The 15,966-nt window shown below is 40.3% G+C and overlaps 1 long non-coding RNA gene across 1 annotated transcript in view; it reads right to left on the bottom strand.

Annotated features, from left to right (window-relative positions):
• Window positions 1-1,113: 1,113 nt before the first annotated feature.
• The window catches only part of LOC105881330 (uncharacterized), a 67,929-nt gene continuing 53,076 nt past the window's right edge, over window positions 1,114-15,966 (bottom strand). Inside the window, exon 3 of the long non-coding RNA XR_012922062.1 lies at window positions 1,114-2,042. This is a non-coding gene — a long non-coding RNA (uncharacterized LOC105881330). The remainder of the gene's footprint in view (window positions 2,043-15,966) is intronic.

Raw genomic sequence — 15,966 nt, 5'->3', positions numbered from 1 at the left:
TTTTGGGATTTCTTGATACAGGCCATTCTCACTGGGGTTAGGTGGTATCTCATTGTGGTTTTGATCTGCATTTCTTTGATGATTAGAGATGTTGAGCATTTTTTAATGTATGTAGGCTGTTATTCTGTCTTCTTTGGAGAAGTTTCTTTTCATTTCTGTTGCCCATTTCTTGATGGGATTGTTTGATTTTTTCTTGTTAAGTCTTTTAAGTTCTAGATAGATTCTTATTAGACCTTTATCAGAGGTGTAGACAGCAAATATTTTCTCCCACTCTGTGGGTTGTCTATTTGCTCTACTGATTCCTTGGCTGTGCAGAAACTTTTTAATTTGATCAGATACCATTTGCTTATTTTTGTTGCTGCGGTGATTGCCCTGGGGGTCTTCCTCAAAAATTCTTTGCCTAGACCAATGTCTAATAGGGTTTTCCCAACATCTTCTTCTGAGATTCTTAAGGTTTCATGCCTTAGGTTTAAGTCTGTTATCCATCTTGAGTGAATTTTTGTAAGAGGTGAGAGGTAGGGATCTTGATTCACTCTTCTGCATGTAGCTAACCAGTTTTCCCAGCACCATTTATTGAAGAGAGATTCTTTTCCCCATTGTATGTTTTTGTCAGCTTTATCAAAGATTAGGTTACGGTATACTGATGATTTCATCTCTGGTGTCTCAGATCTATTCCAGATATTGATGCTTCTGTTCTTGTGCCAATACCAGGCTGATTTAACTATTATTGCTTTATAGTACAACTTGAAGTCAGGAAGACAGATGCCTCCCAGTTTGTTCTTTTTACTTAAGATTTCTTTGGCTATATTAGTTTTTTTCTGGTTCCATACAAAGTGAAGAATTATTTTTTTTAGATCTTCAAAGAATGCTGGTGGTATTTTGATGGCTTCTTAATACTCTAAAGCAAGCATCCTCAAACTATGGCTCGTGGGCCACATGTGGGTGTTTTTGCCCGTTTGTTTTTTTACTTCAAAATAAGATATATGCAGTGTGCACAGGAATTTATTCATAGTTTTGTTAAAACTATAGTCTGGCCCTCCAATGGTCTGAGGGACATTGAACTGGCCCCCTGTTTTAAAAGTTTGAGGACCCTTGCTCGAAAGGATAAAGACCTTTCCCAAATAAACTAAACAAAAAAGTAGTCATTCTACATAAAATGTTAATCCCTAAGAGCGATTCCTCTGTATAGACTACAATATTACTGTCATTTTCATGCACTTTTTCTTTATTAAGAAAACTCCCACAGGAAGACATATTTCCAGATAAACACAGCTATGTTTTCTGTCTTACACACACCATTGGCATAATACAACACATCCAGATCAAGATTGATCCATTTCATAGCTATTCCTGTAACAGGATCCATCAATCATTATCATTGTGCCCATGGCCAATGGATGGCTGCATTTCCCAAACAGGTTCATGTGTTCTCAGGTACTTAGAGGTTTGCTCTGGCGTCACTCCCTTGGGCATTGTGTAATAACTAGAACAGCCGATTTCCCCCAGACATGCATTCCAAACACTCCTCCTTTCCTTGTTATGTCTCTGCCTTGAACTTTGTGCAACAGTGACAGATGGGTTTACCCAGGCCTCTTAGGGCAGAAATTCCCCCTGGGCTCTAAGAATGTGGGAGCCAAGCAGCCTCACACTCCCAAAGCAGGCCAGGAAGTTTTGGGCCCTGGGTTTAGAGGTGGGGAGATTGGCCCCTCTGTCTCTCATGGTAGGGAACAGATGACCCTGCCTGGAGCCCCTCCCTGCCTGCTAAAGGCTGGGGCAGAGATTAGCTGTGCCTGCCCCTCTGGGCTCAGCCTTGGGGATAGGAGCACTCCCCTCCTAGCCTCTACTTTCCTCCATTTGAGGACTTCAGGCAAGATAGGGCCAGTGCAGGTAGGCACAGCAGAAGGCAGAGGCTGACCTCAGTCTGCTCAGTGAATCTTAGTGCTGCTTTCTCCCCCCAAGGATGCCAGGGGACCAGGTGGCAGAGGGATGTGGACACACAGAAGCCAGGATGGGCCCTCCACAACTGTAACAGAAACAAAGGCCTGAAAAAGAGAAAAAAAAAATTTATTAGCTGTCTCTTTAACCCCCGCCCCCCCACCCCGCCATCCCCCAACAGAGGCCAGGTAGCTGGCCTGAGGCAACTGCTGCCTGCAGCTGGGACTAATTCTTCAGTCCCATGCCCACTAGGTCATGACTTGGGAGTGGGAATGGCCTCTCCTTCTAAGACCTGGGAGGGAACTCAATTTAGCCAGAGGGCACCCATAGCCAGAGCAGGGCAATTCCATTATGGCAATATTTGATAGGGGACTTAAATTCACAAGGCAGCCAGCAGGGTCCTTTGAGATAGTCAAAAAGAAAAGTGAAAAAAGTCCCCCTAGGTTGATGTACAATCAGTGTGCTTTTTGTAAAAAGAAAGGACATTGGAAAGAACAGTGCCAGGGCTCCAGGTAATAAGAAAACCGCTGGAAAGCAAATGTTTTTTTCAAGTCCAGGACTCAGATGATGAAGGAAGGGGCCTGGGGCCCCCTGTCTCACTGGTGGCCCCGATCCAAATATCCCCACATGAACCTCAGGTACAATTGACAGTGGGGACTTGACTGGTGCCAAGCCACATGGGCAGAAGTGCTCCAGGGGTCCCACCTCTAGCCGCCACCCCAGCCCTCAGCACCAGCAACACACAGTGCTCCATGAGCCAGGCAGGGTGGAGGGTGGGGCCAGACAGTGGTGAGGTGGCTGCAGGCAGGCAGGCAGCAGCTGAGGAACTCCTCACAGCAGGCCCAGGGGGCGGACCTTGGAGAGACCTCCAGAGCTGGAGCTGCTCCCACTGCCACTTCAACAGCCACATCTGGCAGACCTGGGGGAAGGGGGGAGCATGGGGCGTGGCTCCAGAAGTGGCAGAAGCTCACCTCTGGGGGCATCACCAAGATCCTGCTGGATGAATACCAGGGCCTGGTGAGACATACAAGAGACTGCCATTGTGGAGCAGTTTGCTTTAAAGTTTGGGCCTCAGCAGACCTGCACATCATTACAACATTTATGAAAAGAAATCTATCAAAAGTGAGTAAGGCTGTATGGGCTGATGGGACCCCGAGACATAAAGAAAAAATTTAAATTCCCCATAGCTATGAGTATAGATTCATGTAGGATCTACATGCCATTAATGATACTGTACAAGTGACTATGAATTGGTACTCAGTCACATATGAATGGCAGAATCCTGAGACTAGGGTGGCCTTGTGGCACTGTTAGACTGTGTTGCCTCATGGGTTCAAAAAGGCTCTCCTGCCCTGTTTGGTGAGAAATTAATGGGGGAATTGCAAAGCCTACAATTAGACAGATTTGCAAACAGCTGGTTTCTTATCTGGGATTCCAAATTAGTAACTATGTGGGCTCCCAGGAATGGCGGCGTTCTGTTACAACTGGATCCCAAACTTTAGAGTAATAACAAAGCCCTTGTACAGGGGCCTTAATAGGACATATATTGAGCCCCTGATCTGGATCACAGACTGTCAAAATGCCTTTGAAAAACTAAAGCAGAATCTTATGACTGTTTCTGCTTTGCGGTTGCCTGACTTGCAGAAAGAATTTAGATTATGCAATCACTGAAAACAAGGAATGAGCCTTAGTAGTCTTAGCACAGGTGCTGGAAGACATCCCATGGCCAGTGGCATACTTGTCAAAGCCACTGGACAATATTGTGAGAGGATGGCCTCCTTGCCTCTGGACAGTAACAGCCACTTGCAAGTTGTTATTAAAGACTGTGTCTACTCTCAATCCTGCCACCCTGTTACCAGCCCAAGAGAATGAGCCTTTACAACATGACTGTTTAGAGGTTCTAGAGGCTGTCTATTCTAGCAGGACGGATCTGTCGTATCAGCTGATGCCAGAGCCAGACTGAGATCTTTTCACCAATGGGAGCAGCTTTATAAAAATTATCCAGAGAAAAAAGGTAAACTTTTATATAGACTCTAAATATGCTTTTATGGTCATACATACTCATGGTGCCATTTGGAAAAAAAGGAAACTCCTGATGACACAAAAGTAAAAATATTCAATATTCCACTAAAATAGTCCTGATACAGGCCATGGCTGAGCCCAAGCAGGTGGCCATCCTGCACTGTCCTGGTCAACAGAGAGAAACTTATGTTACAAAAAGAAATCAGGCCACTGACAGAGCTGCTAAGGTCACTAAAGGTGATCTGTTCCTTGGGGCCTTATCAAAGGCCCTGGCTAGATTTAGATCAAAATAAACCCCATTTAAAACTAAAGACTGGGACTCTGACATTTGGCATGGCACAGCTAAGTGGAGACAGAATTCTCATGGACTCATTCTCCTGCCTGAAGCCTTGGTTTGGCCTCTTATGAGACACCTACATAAATATGCACATTATGGGTGTAATGCCTTAATAGATTTGGTAGGACCTCATTTAAGAGGACCCTGTTTGACAAATAACTCAGATCTCCCTTTTAGGTGCTCAAAACACCTGCAACACAGAAAACCCAACATATGAGACCTACCCTTATGATGATTGGCAATTTCACTCTGATGCCTAAACTTGTATTAGTAGATACCTTTTTAGGCTGGGTGGAGGCTTAGCAGCACTATTCTTCAGAGCAACTTTAACTGCCTCAAACTTGAAAGAATTCAAATAAATGTCCACAAACAGGAGTCTTACTCTGTTTGTGCCGCTATAACAGAATGCCACAGAATGGGCGACTTGTAAAAAACAGAAATTTATTTCTCACAGTTCTAGAGACTGAGAAGTCCAAGAGCAAGGCATCAGCATCTTGTGTGGGTGTTCTGACTGCTTCCTCACATGGCAGAAGGTGGAAGGAAGCAAGCTGAATACTGCACACTGTCTCTTCATGAAGGACCCTACTCCCATGCACAAGGGGGCAGCCCTCACAGCCTACCTACCTTTTAAAGGCCCTACCTCATAATACTATCACAAAGACAACACTGGAATTTTGGAGGGGACACATTAAAGTAATAGCAACAGGTGAGTTCATTTTAGTGTATCCATACAATTAATTACTACTCAGGAATAAAAAGGAATGAACTTTATTTATGAAATAAATGCAACAAGATAAATGAATCCCAAAATAATTATGCTGAATAAAAGAAGCCACACAAAAATGTGTAGGCACTGAATGATTCCATTTTATATGAAATTCTAGAAAATGTAAAATAATCCATAGATCAGTGGTTTCCTGAGGATGGGGGAGGCTGAGAGAAGTGGGAAGGACAGGAGAAGAAGGAACCCCTTAGAAATGATAGATATGTTTATTATTTTGATGGTGGCAATGGTTTCATGAGTCTATACATACACCAAAACTTATCAAATTGTGCACTTTAAATGTGTGCTGTTTAGTCTATGCCAAGTAAACCTCAAAAAAAAAAACCAAAAACCTCCATAAAAATTTAGCAAAGATACTATTCAAGTATTTTGGGCAATGTAATCATGGTATGACACTCTTATTAAAAAGTTATGAAGCAGGCCGGGCGCGGTGGCTCACGCCTGTAATCCTAGCTCTTGGGAGGCCGAGGCGGGCGGATTGCTCAAGGTCAGGAGTTCAAAACCAGCCTGAGCAAGAGCGAGACCCCGTCTCTACTATAAATAGAAAGAAATTAATTGGCCAACTGATATATATATAAAAAATTAGCCGGGCATGGTGGCGCATGCCTGTAGTCCCATCTACTCGGGAGGCTAAGGCAGAAGGATCGCTCGAGCCCAGGAGTTTGAGGTTGCTGTGAGCTAGGCTGACGCCACGGCACTCACTCTAGCCTGGACAACAAAGCGAGACTCTGTCTCAAAAAAAAAAAAAAAAAAAAAAGTTATGAAGCAAAAATCCTATACCCCAAATGGAAAATAGAGATTTTTATATAGAATTTCCATAGTACCTAGCTAATTTTACATAACCATTCTTTTTGTTTGTTTGTTTCAGTTTCTAATCTCATTTATATATGCCTTTTTCATCCTTTTTCTTCTGTATGGTGCCAAAAATAGAAATCATTGATGATTCCAATGTCTTTTATGCTAATTCTCCAACTCAACACCCTGTACCTGGGGCCTATTGTTAATAGACTTTGTCCACCTTAATGAAAACATAAATTGCAGCAAAATATTGAGATTCAACTAGTTTATTAATATTTTAACAAAAATGTAATTAACTGAATTGTAAGCCAACAGGTAAGTGAACTGGACCACAGATTCAGTAAACAGGAAAGTGCCATAGGAACTTTTATCCTAATCCCTATGTGCATTCACACATGCAGGTGCTCAGAAACTATAAATGAGTGCATACTATGTGCTAGATGCAGTCTAAGGTGCTAGGGACATAAAAATGACTAAGGCACTGTTGTCAGAATTTGGTCTTGTCAAAATGTGCCTGCAGTGCACGGTGATGAGAGCTGTCCAACGAAGACAGGTTGGGACAGCACAGCCAGCGACTCAGTGGGCACAGAGAGAGGACCGAGATCCTGCAGCACTTGACTCTGTACGGGGAGACTAGACATGGACAGACAGTCCCCCAGAGGGAGGGGCAATGAACGTCCTCGGTGGAAGGAAGCCAGTGGAGCCAGTGGTTGTAGTTTAGCCACTGGGGTGGGAGCAGTAAATGAAGAGGAGCCTTCAGAAGACTGAGTGTTCGTGTGTGGTGTGTGTGAGAGTATGGAGGTGTTCATGGCATGTATGTGGGGTGTATGTGAGTATGGTGTGTGTGTCTGCGCTGTGTGCAGTGTGTATGAGAGTGTATGGTGTGTACTGCATGTAGTATGTCTAGCATGTGGTGTATGTGTGTGTGATGTGAAGGAAAATATGAAAAGTTTTACCCAGGAGAGTAATCTCAGCTGGGAAGTGACCTCTAGAAAGGTCACTGCAAGGGCAGGACAGCAAATGGATGGGAGATAAGGTGGAGCCAGGGAGACCATGAGACGACAACAGCACGTGCCAGAGATACAGAGAGTTTAAACAAGTCAGTGATGGGTGGCTGAAGAAAAGAGGACAGTAGCAAATCCAAGGGACAGAGCTAAACCCAAACTTTCAGAATCAAACAGCAGTGCTCTCCCTCCAAGGACAAATCACAAATGCTGCACAGTCTACACTGCTGGCCAGAACCTGTGTGTCTTAGAAGAATTTAGACAAAACAGTCAGATCCTAAGTAGCATAAGCTTCAGGGTCATGTTGTCCTGACAAAGACATCTGGACAATGACCTGGGGAGTCCTTTGCAGCTGATGGAAAATTAGGCAAAATTGACAGCAGTTAAAGATTAAAGTTGTTAATGGCAAGTTGTTACAAATAGCTAAAATCTGAAGGACTTATTATTTACAGAGATATGACATTATAGAAAGTCAAAACATATCAATGTACTGTAACAGTTTCTGATTCTGTACAAATAGGCTTCTTTTTAATAATCTTATTTGGTAGCATTGCTCTAATAGTGGGTATTAATGTTAATATTGCAGATACCCAGCACAAATGTTTTTCCCTAAAATATTGCTTATCCTGTGACTACCCAAGGTCATGAACCAAGGTCACTTTTTTTATTTTATACTTGACATCAATAGGAGCAACAATTACAGTTAAAATTCACTAAGAACTTATTATGTTCCAGGTATTATTTACTTATGTTAATTAATTTAATCTTCGTAACAGTTCAATAAGGTAGGTTATTATTATTACCTGTTTTTAGAGATGAGAAAACTGAGACACAGATGGGGAAGGTAAATTGCCCACTACTACGCAGCCGGCCTGAAGCTGTGGAACTGAATTTCAAGCCACTGTACTCCACTGCCTGTCAAACTGTGTATGTTAGTGGATTTTTTTAAAATGCTGCTGGAATCATCTTCATTTACATACCTCTACTGTGCCCCATTTATGTAATTCTGAAAATAAAATTAAAATCAATCTTCACTTGAAAATAGAGATAATTCTCTAAGCAATAGCATGGGCATGTGGTTATGCCCCTGAGCTAGTCAGTCATAAACATTCTCAAAGACTATAGCAGGTTTTGTTAATAGTAATGACCAACCATGAACAGACTCGGAATCCCCACAGCACAGAACAGTGGGGTCCCATCTGCAAGCACAATGGAAGCTCCCTCTTGCTGTGACAGCTACCAGAAACAAAGTCCACAGCTCTCATGCCCAGAGGCAGTCGTGACTCAAGTGCATTTAGCCTCCTGGGCACCAAAGAGAGAACTGGATGCCACGCTGAAGTCCAAAGGTGTCTGTCCACCTGCATGTCCTCGGCCCTGATGTGCATTTCCCTTCAATCCCCAGCCCCAGCCAGCCCAGATTCCAATCACCTGGTTCTCATCAGGCTTTCCCCGCTTGGATTAAATGCCACTTCAAGTACCAACCAGACACCACAAACCAGGCTTCTGGAGAGTTCCTGTTACACACTGCACACAGGCACCCAGTTCAGACCCTGAATATGGAGCCTGGCTCAGATTAGAGCTGGATTCTAAGGAACCCCCTAGATGTGGTAAATTTGCCTAATAACACCTGCCCTGTGCCTCCTCTCTCTTGCTCTTTTGTCATGGGTGGTGTCCTCAACACTGGCATTTTTCAGCTCTACCTCAGAGGCTCCTAACAGCCTTGGTTACAGGTACCAGGCTCCTTATTAAAGCTCGGGCCATAAAGCATGTCATGCATTGCTACTGAAAGAAAATAAAACCCTCAAAAATAAGCCAATGGATCTTTCCATGGATAAATGGGTTAATAGTTGGAGAGCTCAGGGATACTCACATGAAATTTCATTTTTATTAGACTACCTACAGGATGTTTATGAAAAAATACATATGATTATCCATCTTCTGCATACTTCCGAAACAGCATATTTTAAATGTATTAATTCCTTTATGTATTTGGTAAATACTGAGTGCCATCAGCAGACCGTAAAGACAAAGAAACATGGTTTTGTTTTCAGGAAGTTTAGAATCTAACACAGGAGGCAGACACATAATCAACCATCTGTATATGGAGCAGATAAGAATCTGAAAAATGAATGTTTTCATGACAGATTGTTAAACTATCTAAAGAGATTGTGCACTTCAGTTTCCTGTCAAGGTATTGCATGCAAAGCCCCTGGTGCAGGGTCAAGTCCTAGTCAATTGCTGGCTTGACCTCTGGTGCATTAGAAGGCCACACCCTCCTGTCACAGTTACTGGGTGAGAGCCCTCAAGCACCAGAGCAGATACCATGGGCGCTTGAAGTCAGGGAATAAACAGACAAGTGTATCATGTTTCCAGTGGCAATACGGGCTTTGTAAGGAAATGTGAGCCAACAAACCAAACCTCCCTTCTCTAAGTCCATTTGACTGGGTTTTCTGCCACTTGTGGGTGAGAAGTGCTTGCCAACACCCCATCATCCTGACACCCCTACTTCTTATACTGTACATGCAATCACTGAAGTGAGCAGCATCTCCATTCCGACTGCCATCTTCTGGCTCCACTCCTATTAAACTGGGGAATGGAAGCAAGATGGAAGATGACAGAGGGGGTGGATTCCCCGGAAGCAGTGTGGGAGGAAGGACAACTCTCCATCACCCAAATCCACATAAGAGGACGCAGGCAATCACCTGGCATCACAGCCCAGTTATCCTCCAAATGGAGGCTCACTCATGGTATCTACCTATGTGGGAGGGAAAGAGACAGTCTAGCTTCCTCCCTAGAGAATGGGACCATGATTAATGCTACACGTGCCTTTTTCATGTTGAAATGCACGCTAGCCTACAAGTCATACCTTCCCACTAGCTCCGGCTTCACCTTGCAATAAGATTCACAAGAAAAATAATCATTTTTCTGGGCAAACTTGTCACCAGTTTTCCAACAATTGAATCTAGTATTTACAAGGAAAACAATTAAAATCAATCATTGATAGTGAAATAAATGTTTCAAAGAGCAGGATTGTAGGCTTACTAAGATAGATCAGTTCATCATGACAAAGAATAGTATACTATTATAATTAAAATTTTATTGTTTCGATTTGTGTTTTATAAGCTTTGTACTATAGTTCAAAATAGATCATGTGACTTCATAATAGATGTTCTGACTCTAAAATCTATTAACTGTATTGCCTTCTATGTCTGAAGTTTTTTTTCAGAAATTTTTCTTGTAACTTTAAGAAAGCAAATAGTAACTTGGTGTGTTCTCTTTTAAATGTTCTTAAACATACCTAAAGCTCCATGTAATTTATCCTCCATTCCTCACTTTTTAAACTCCTAGCAATGATTGCATATTTCACACCATAGAAAATAATGTGTTCTGAAGTGTCAAGGCTCATAAGCTGTTTTGATCAGAATTTCCATGAACCAGTACAATATTGCTAAAAAGTCCAAGAATCACAGATGCAAAACCCTTAGTTAGCTTGACAAACTTATATAGCAATTTTTTTTTATTTTATATTTCGTTTAGCATAGCAATTTGCTTATACTCAAGTTTCTAAACATTGAACACTCAGTAGATGTAAACTATATAACAAAGCCTTAACTTTGATAATCTCCAAACATTTGAACAGACATCTACAGACATGCATTATTTTTCTTAAATCAGCCAACTCTGAGACACAAAAGAGTCAATAGTTCTTAAAATATTTTTTTCCATAATAGAAGTTTTGATTAAAATGACTTTCTTTGACGTGAATCAAAGTGTGGCACTATTTTCTAATGCTACTTGGGTTCTCATTATTATATCTATTGGCCTTTAAACCAAAATCCTACCAGCTATTCCTTATCTTACTCCTGTGTTCCTACACAAGGACTAGAATCAGGTTAGTAATACTGGGTGTCTACACATAAATGTCATAGAACACAAAGAAAGCGCCTCAGACATGTGAAGGCAATGGCTGCAATTGGGTCAGGGTATATGTCTTCTTTTTTAACTGCTCACACACTCAGAAATCCAAACTGGATTATATCCATTTTGCACAGAAATAAGTACAAAATAACTCACTTTCACCTACCTAGATTTCTGCCTAATTCAACATGTACCTCTCTTGCAACTATTGACAGTGTAAGTTTAACTCCCTCAGAGCACTCTTTACCCAGCCACCCTCCCCGGTGACACTCAACATACTCGTGTACACACAATGATGATTTTGTCACTTCTCCCATTACTCCTAGAAATACTGCATTTAGTCTAACTTTATCAAGTACCCAGGTTGCCTACAGATTTATAGCTGTTTAAATAAAAAATGAATTATAACTTTCAGTACTGCAGGGAGTACCTGATTTAATGTCTCAAGGCAACAGGTCTCTCCTGCATTAATCTAAGCAGTCATTTTGCACTTGCTCACAAGTTCCACAGAAATTTTCTGTTGGGTCTTGAACACCTCAGGTAATGGGATGACACTGCTAGCAGCACATGGAGACCTCAGCCTAATCCACAGCATTTGAGAGGCCACATAAGATTATCAAAACTGCAATAGATTCCAAAGCATGTTTGCCAGCCCCTTCTTCCCATAGTGGCCTAAGAAACACATGGTGTTAAAAGTTCCTTCTCCACAGATGATAACTACTAAGTCAAGTGATATAGTTTCAGAAAGCCATATCTTAATAAAATTTAGGAATGCAGATAAATTTAAATACCTGGACACACTACTTATCCCCTAAAATGACACACCTGAAAACATTATATTTGTCAGTTAAAAAAGCAAACTTTTTTCATGTTTCTCACCATGAGTTAGATATAACTGACACACACTCCTTGTACATTTATGTTCACTAGTACATCTTAGCCTGAAGCACCATCAAGTAAAAATTTAACAAAAGCCAAAGCCCAGACAAGCTATATTACATCTTTTTTTCATTTGTGACTTACAAATGAAATATTTTTATAACCCATATATTAAATGGGTATATAGTTATGTAGTTTCTAATTTCAAACTACTTAAAATGCCAAATGTTTTATGCTTCAATTAGTGTTCAGGAGTATATTGAAAATACACAGTATCTGAAAACTAAAGAGGATGTTTTTACCGCCTAATTCCAGCCAGACTCCCTGTTTTACTGTTGAAGACTATAGTTTCTAAGCAATCAGAAAGGAAGTTTATTATGAAGCAACAACTAAACTAAGCACGGTCATTATCACAATGCTAGCTGTACATCTATGGGACATGTGCACCTCCTGTGTCGAAGCATTATTTTCAAAAAGTTAAAAACACATAAAGTTTTTGACTCATAAGGAACTGTAGAACAAAGGCATGCTAAAGATTTCTTAACACATTAATGAATGATCCAGTAAAAGAGCATTTTAAGAAACTTGAAATTTATAGGCAATTACAAAGGAATGTTAGACTGAAATTGCTAGGTTACAAAAAAGTTGATTAATTCCCTATAGGGCAGTAAAACCTTTGTAGTCATCTTTTGTATGTGAAAAAAAGAAACCATCAATTTAACAGGAAACATATCAGTGTCTAAACTCTAATTAAATAGTAAATGAGCAAGACACATATGGGAGCATTCTCCTGCATAATTATGCAATCATGGGGGCCTCTTACATGATGCACCTATACAACATTGAGAGGGCAAGCTGTCATACCCTCTTTTACAATATTTATAAGCTGTGTACCAATTTTCTTTACTTGGGATAAAAGAGACTTAAAGCATATAATTCTATGCCATAGAATTCAAACTAGGAAAAACAAGTATTTGATTTTGAAGGAACATATTACATTTGGTCTTATGCATTTCAGAAATATTCTGACATACATAATGCAACTTTAAAGGTATTCAATATAAAGCAACAAATGCCTAAAGCAATCAGCCCGACAATAGGTACCAGCAGCAGGTGGAAGTGGATACAATTTAGAAATTACTCTGAAGAACTTTGTGTTGAAATCAATCCTATTCCACTGAGCTCTACTGTAATCTTTACTATTTCTTTCTTTCTGCTGATTTTTTGACTTAGTTTGCCCTTCTTTTTCTAGTCCTTCAAGGTGTAAAGTTTAACTATTCGAGATCTTTCTTCTACTTTAATGTAGTCATTAAATATATAAATTTCCTCTGATTACTGCTTTTGCTGTACCCTATAAGTTTTGGTATGTTGTTTCCATTTTCATTTGTCTCAAAGTATTTTTTCATTTCCCTTATGATTAGTATAGCTACCCTAGTCCTCTTCTGGTTATCATTCACATGCTTTGAGTGACTCTCTAGTGTCCTTTCACACTAACTCAAAGGACTCCCCTTTAGTATTCCTTACAGGGTATGCCTAGTAATGGCAAACTTCCTCAGCTTTTGTTTATCTGGTAATGTCTTATTTATTCCCTCATTTTCTAAGGATAGTTTTGCCAGACATAAAATTCCTGGTCAATATTTTTTTTCTCTCTCAGCACTCTAAATATGTCTTCCTCCTACTTAGCTAAGCAATTCTCTGCTGTGAAGTTGGTGTCAATTGTATTGAAGATTCCTTGTATGTGTTGAGTCACCTCTCTCACTGCTCCCAAGATTCTTTCTTTGTCTTTCAACATTTTTATTATAATGTGTCTTCCTGTGGGTCTTTTTGAGTTTATCTCACTTACAATTAATTGAGCTTTTTGGATTTGAATATGCATGCATTTTATCAAGTTTCAGACATTTCTGGTCATGATTTAGTCAAATATTCTTCCTTCCCCTTTTTCTCTCTCTCTATCCTATTTCCAGGACTCCTCTAGTTCATATGTTCATATGCTTGACAGTGTCCCACAGGGCCCTTATCTCTCTTCACTTTTTTTCAATCATTTTTCTACCTTCTCCTTAGACTTGATAATTTAAATTGTCTAATATTCTAGTTCACTTAGTCTTCCTTCTACTTAAATCACTGTTGAAACTCTGTGGTGAGCTTTTCATTTAAATTTTATACCTTTTATCTCCAGAACTTCTGTTTTATTATTTTATATAATGTATGTTTACTGGTCTCTATTTGTTATTTTTCACCTGATTTCCTTTAGCTCTTTGAGTACATTAAAGACAGTTAATTTAAAGTTTTTGTCTAATGTCTGTGATTCCACTAGGACAATTTCTGTTAATTTTTCCTAAGAATGGGCCATACTTTCTTGTTCCTTTGAATACTTTGTAATTTTTCTTTGAGAACCGGACATTTTAAATACTCTAATGTGGTAACTCTGGAAATCAGATTCTTCCCCCTCTTTAGGGTTTGTGTTTTTTTATTTGCTCTGGGTTATAGTAGTTTCTAGTTTCTTTGTTTAGTGAACTTTCTAAATTCTTTCTGTAAACTTTCTCTTTTTTATTGTGTGTGGTTTCTGAAGTCTCAGTTCCCTTAATTTATTGTCAGCTACTGTTCTGACAGATATATGTTTGAATGTCTGGAGGAAGAAAGGAAGGAAACAAGTGAGAGAGGGAGGAAGGGAGGAAAGACAGAGACAAAAAAATGGAAAAGAAAAAAACTTTCCCAGTCTTTGAAGATTAGCTCTGTGTTTGTATTTGTACACTCATTTGCCAGTTAACCAGGCCTTTTATGACATGGAAACAGAACTTAAGGAAACCAAGAGATTTGCTGAAATGACATATATCAAGGGAAAAAAGAGAGAGAGAAAGAAAAAAAATTAAGAAAACCAAGAGAATAATACCTCAATAAATAGTATCAATAGAGATAAAAATTATGAAAAAAATATAAATTCTGGATTTGAAAGATATGATAACTGAAATGAAATTTTCATTAGAGAGGCCCAACAGCAGATTTGAGTAGGCAAAAGAATGAGTAAATTTACAGATAAGTCAATTGACAATACCCCGTCTGAAAAACAAAAAGACAAAGGAATGAAGAAAAATGAACAGAGCTTGAGAGACTTTTGGGAAGCCATCAAGCATACCAATATATGTACAATGAGGTTTCCAAACGGAGAGGAAACAGAGAACAGTCCAGAAAGAATATTTGAAGAAATAGTGATTGAAAACTTCTCAACTACTCAAATTTAATTAAAAGCATTAATACTGGCTGGGCATGGTAGCTCACACCTGTAATCCTAGCACTCTGGGAGGCCAAGGTGGGTGGATCATTTGAGCTCAGGAGTTTGAGATCAGCCTGACCAAGAACAAGACCCCGTCTCTACTAAAAAGTAAAAAGAAATTAACTGAGGCCGGGCGCGGTGGCTCACGCCTGTAATCCTAGCTCTTGGGAGGCCGAGACGGGCGGATTGCTCAAGGTCAGGAGTTCAAAACCAGCCTGAGCAAGAGCAAGACCCCGTCTCTACTATAAATAGAAAGAAATTAATTGGCCAACTGATATATATATAAAAAATTAGCCGGGCATGGTGGCGCATGCCTGTAGTCCCAGCTACTCGGGAGGCTGAGGCAGAAGGATCGCTCGAGCCCAGGAGTTTGAGGTTGCTGTGAGCTAGGCTAACGCCACGGCACTCACTCTAGCCTGGGCAACAAAGTGAGACTCTGTCTCAAAAAAAAAAAAAAATTAACTGGACAACTATATATATATATATATTTTTTTTTTTTTTTTTTTCACCAGGCATGGTGGTGCATGCCTGTAGTCCCAGCTACCTGGGAGGCTGAAGCAGTAGGATTGCTTGAGCCCAGGTGTTTGAGGTTGCTGTGAGGTAGGCTGATGCCACAACACTCTAACCTAGGCAACAGAGTGAGATGCTGTCTCAAACAAACAAATAAACAAACCAATACTCATGCAAGAAGCTAAAAAAACTTGAAGAAGAATAAATCCAAAGAGGTACATAAGTAGATAATCAAAGTCTAAGATAAAAGAGAATCTTGAAAGCAGTGACAAAGAAACAACTCATCACGTAAAAAGGATTCTCAACAAGATTAACAACTAATTTCTCATCAGAAGCCGTGTAGGCCAGAAGGCAGTGGAAGACATATTCAAATTACTGGGGAAAAATTGTCAACCAAGAATTTATAGCCAAAAAAACTATCCTTCAAAAATAGCCAGGAATGTGGGAGTGCCAAGATGGCCAACTAGAGACATCACTTGTCAGATCATCCCAGAATATAGGTAAGATA

The sequence above is a fragment of the Microcebus murinus genome, chromosome 12 (assembly GCF_040939455.1).
Source record: "Microcebus murinus isolate Inina chromosome 12, M.murinus_Inina_mat1.0, whole genome shotgun sequence".
Taxonomy (NCBI): Eukaryota; Metazoa; Chordata; class Mammalia; order Primates; family Cheirogaleidae; genus Microcebus; species Microcebus murinus.
Note: the sequence above shows the minus strand (reverse complement) of the source record. Positions and strands in the feature narration are given on the sequence as shown.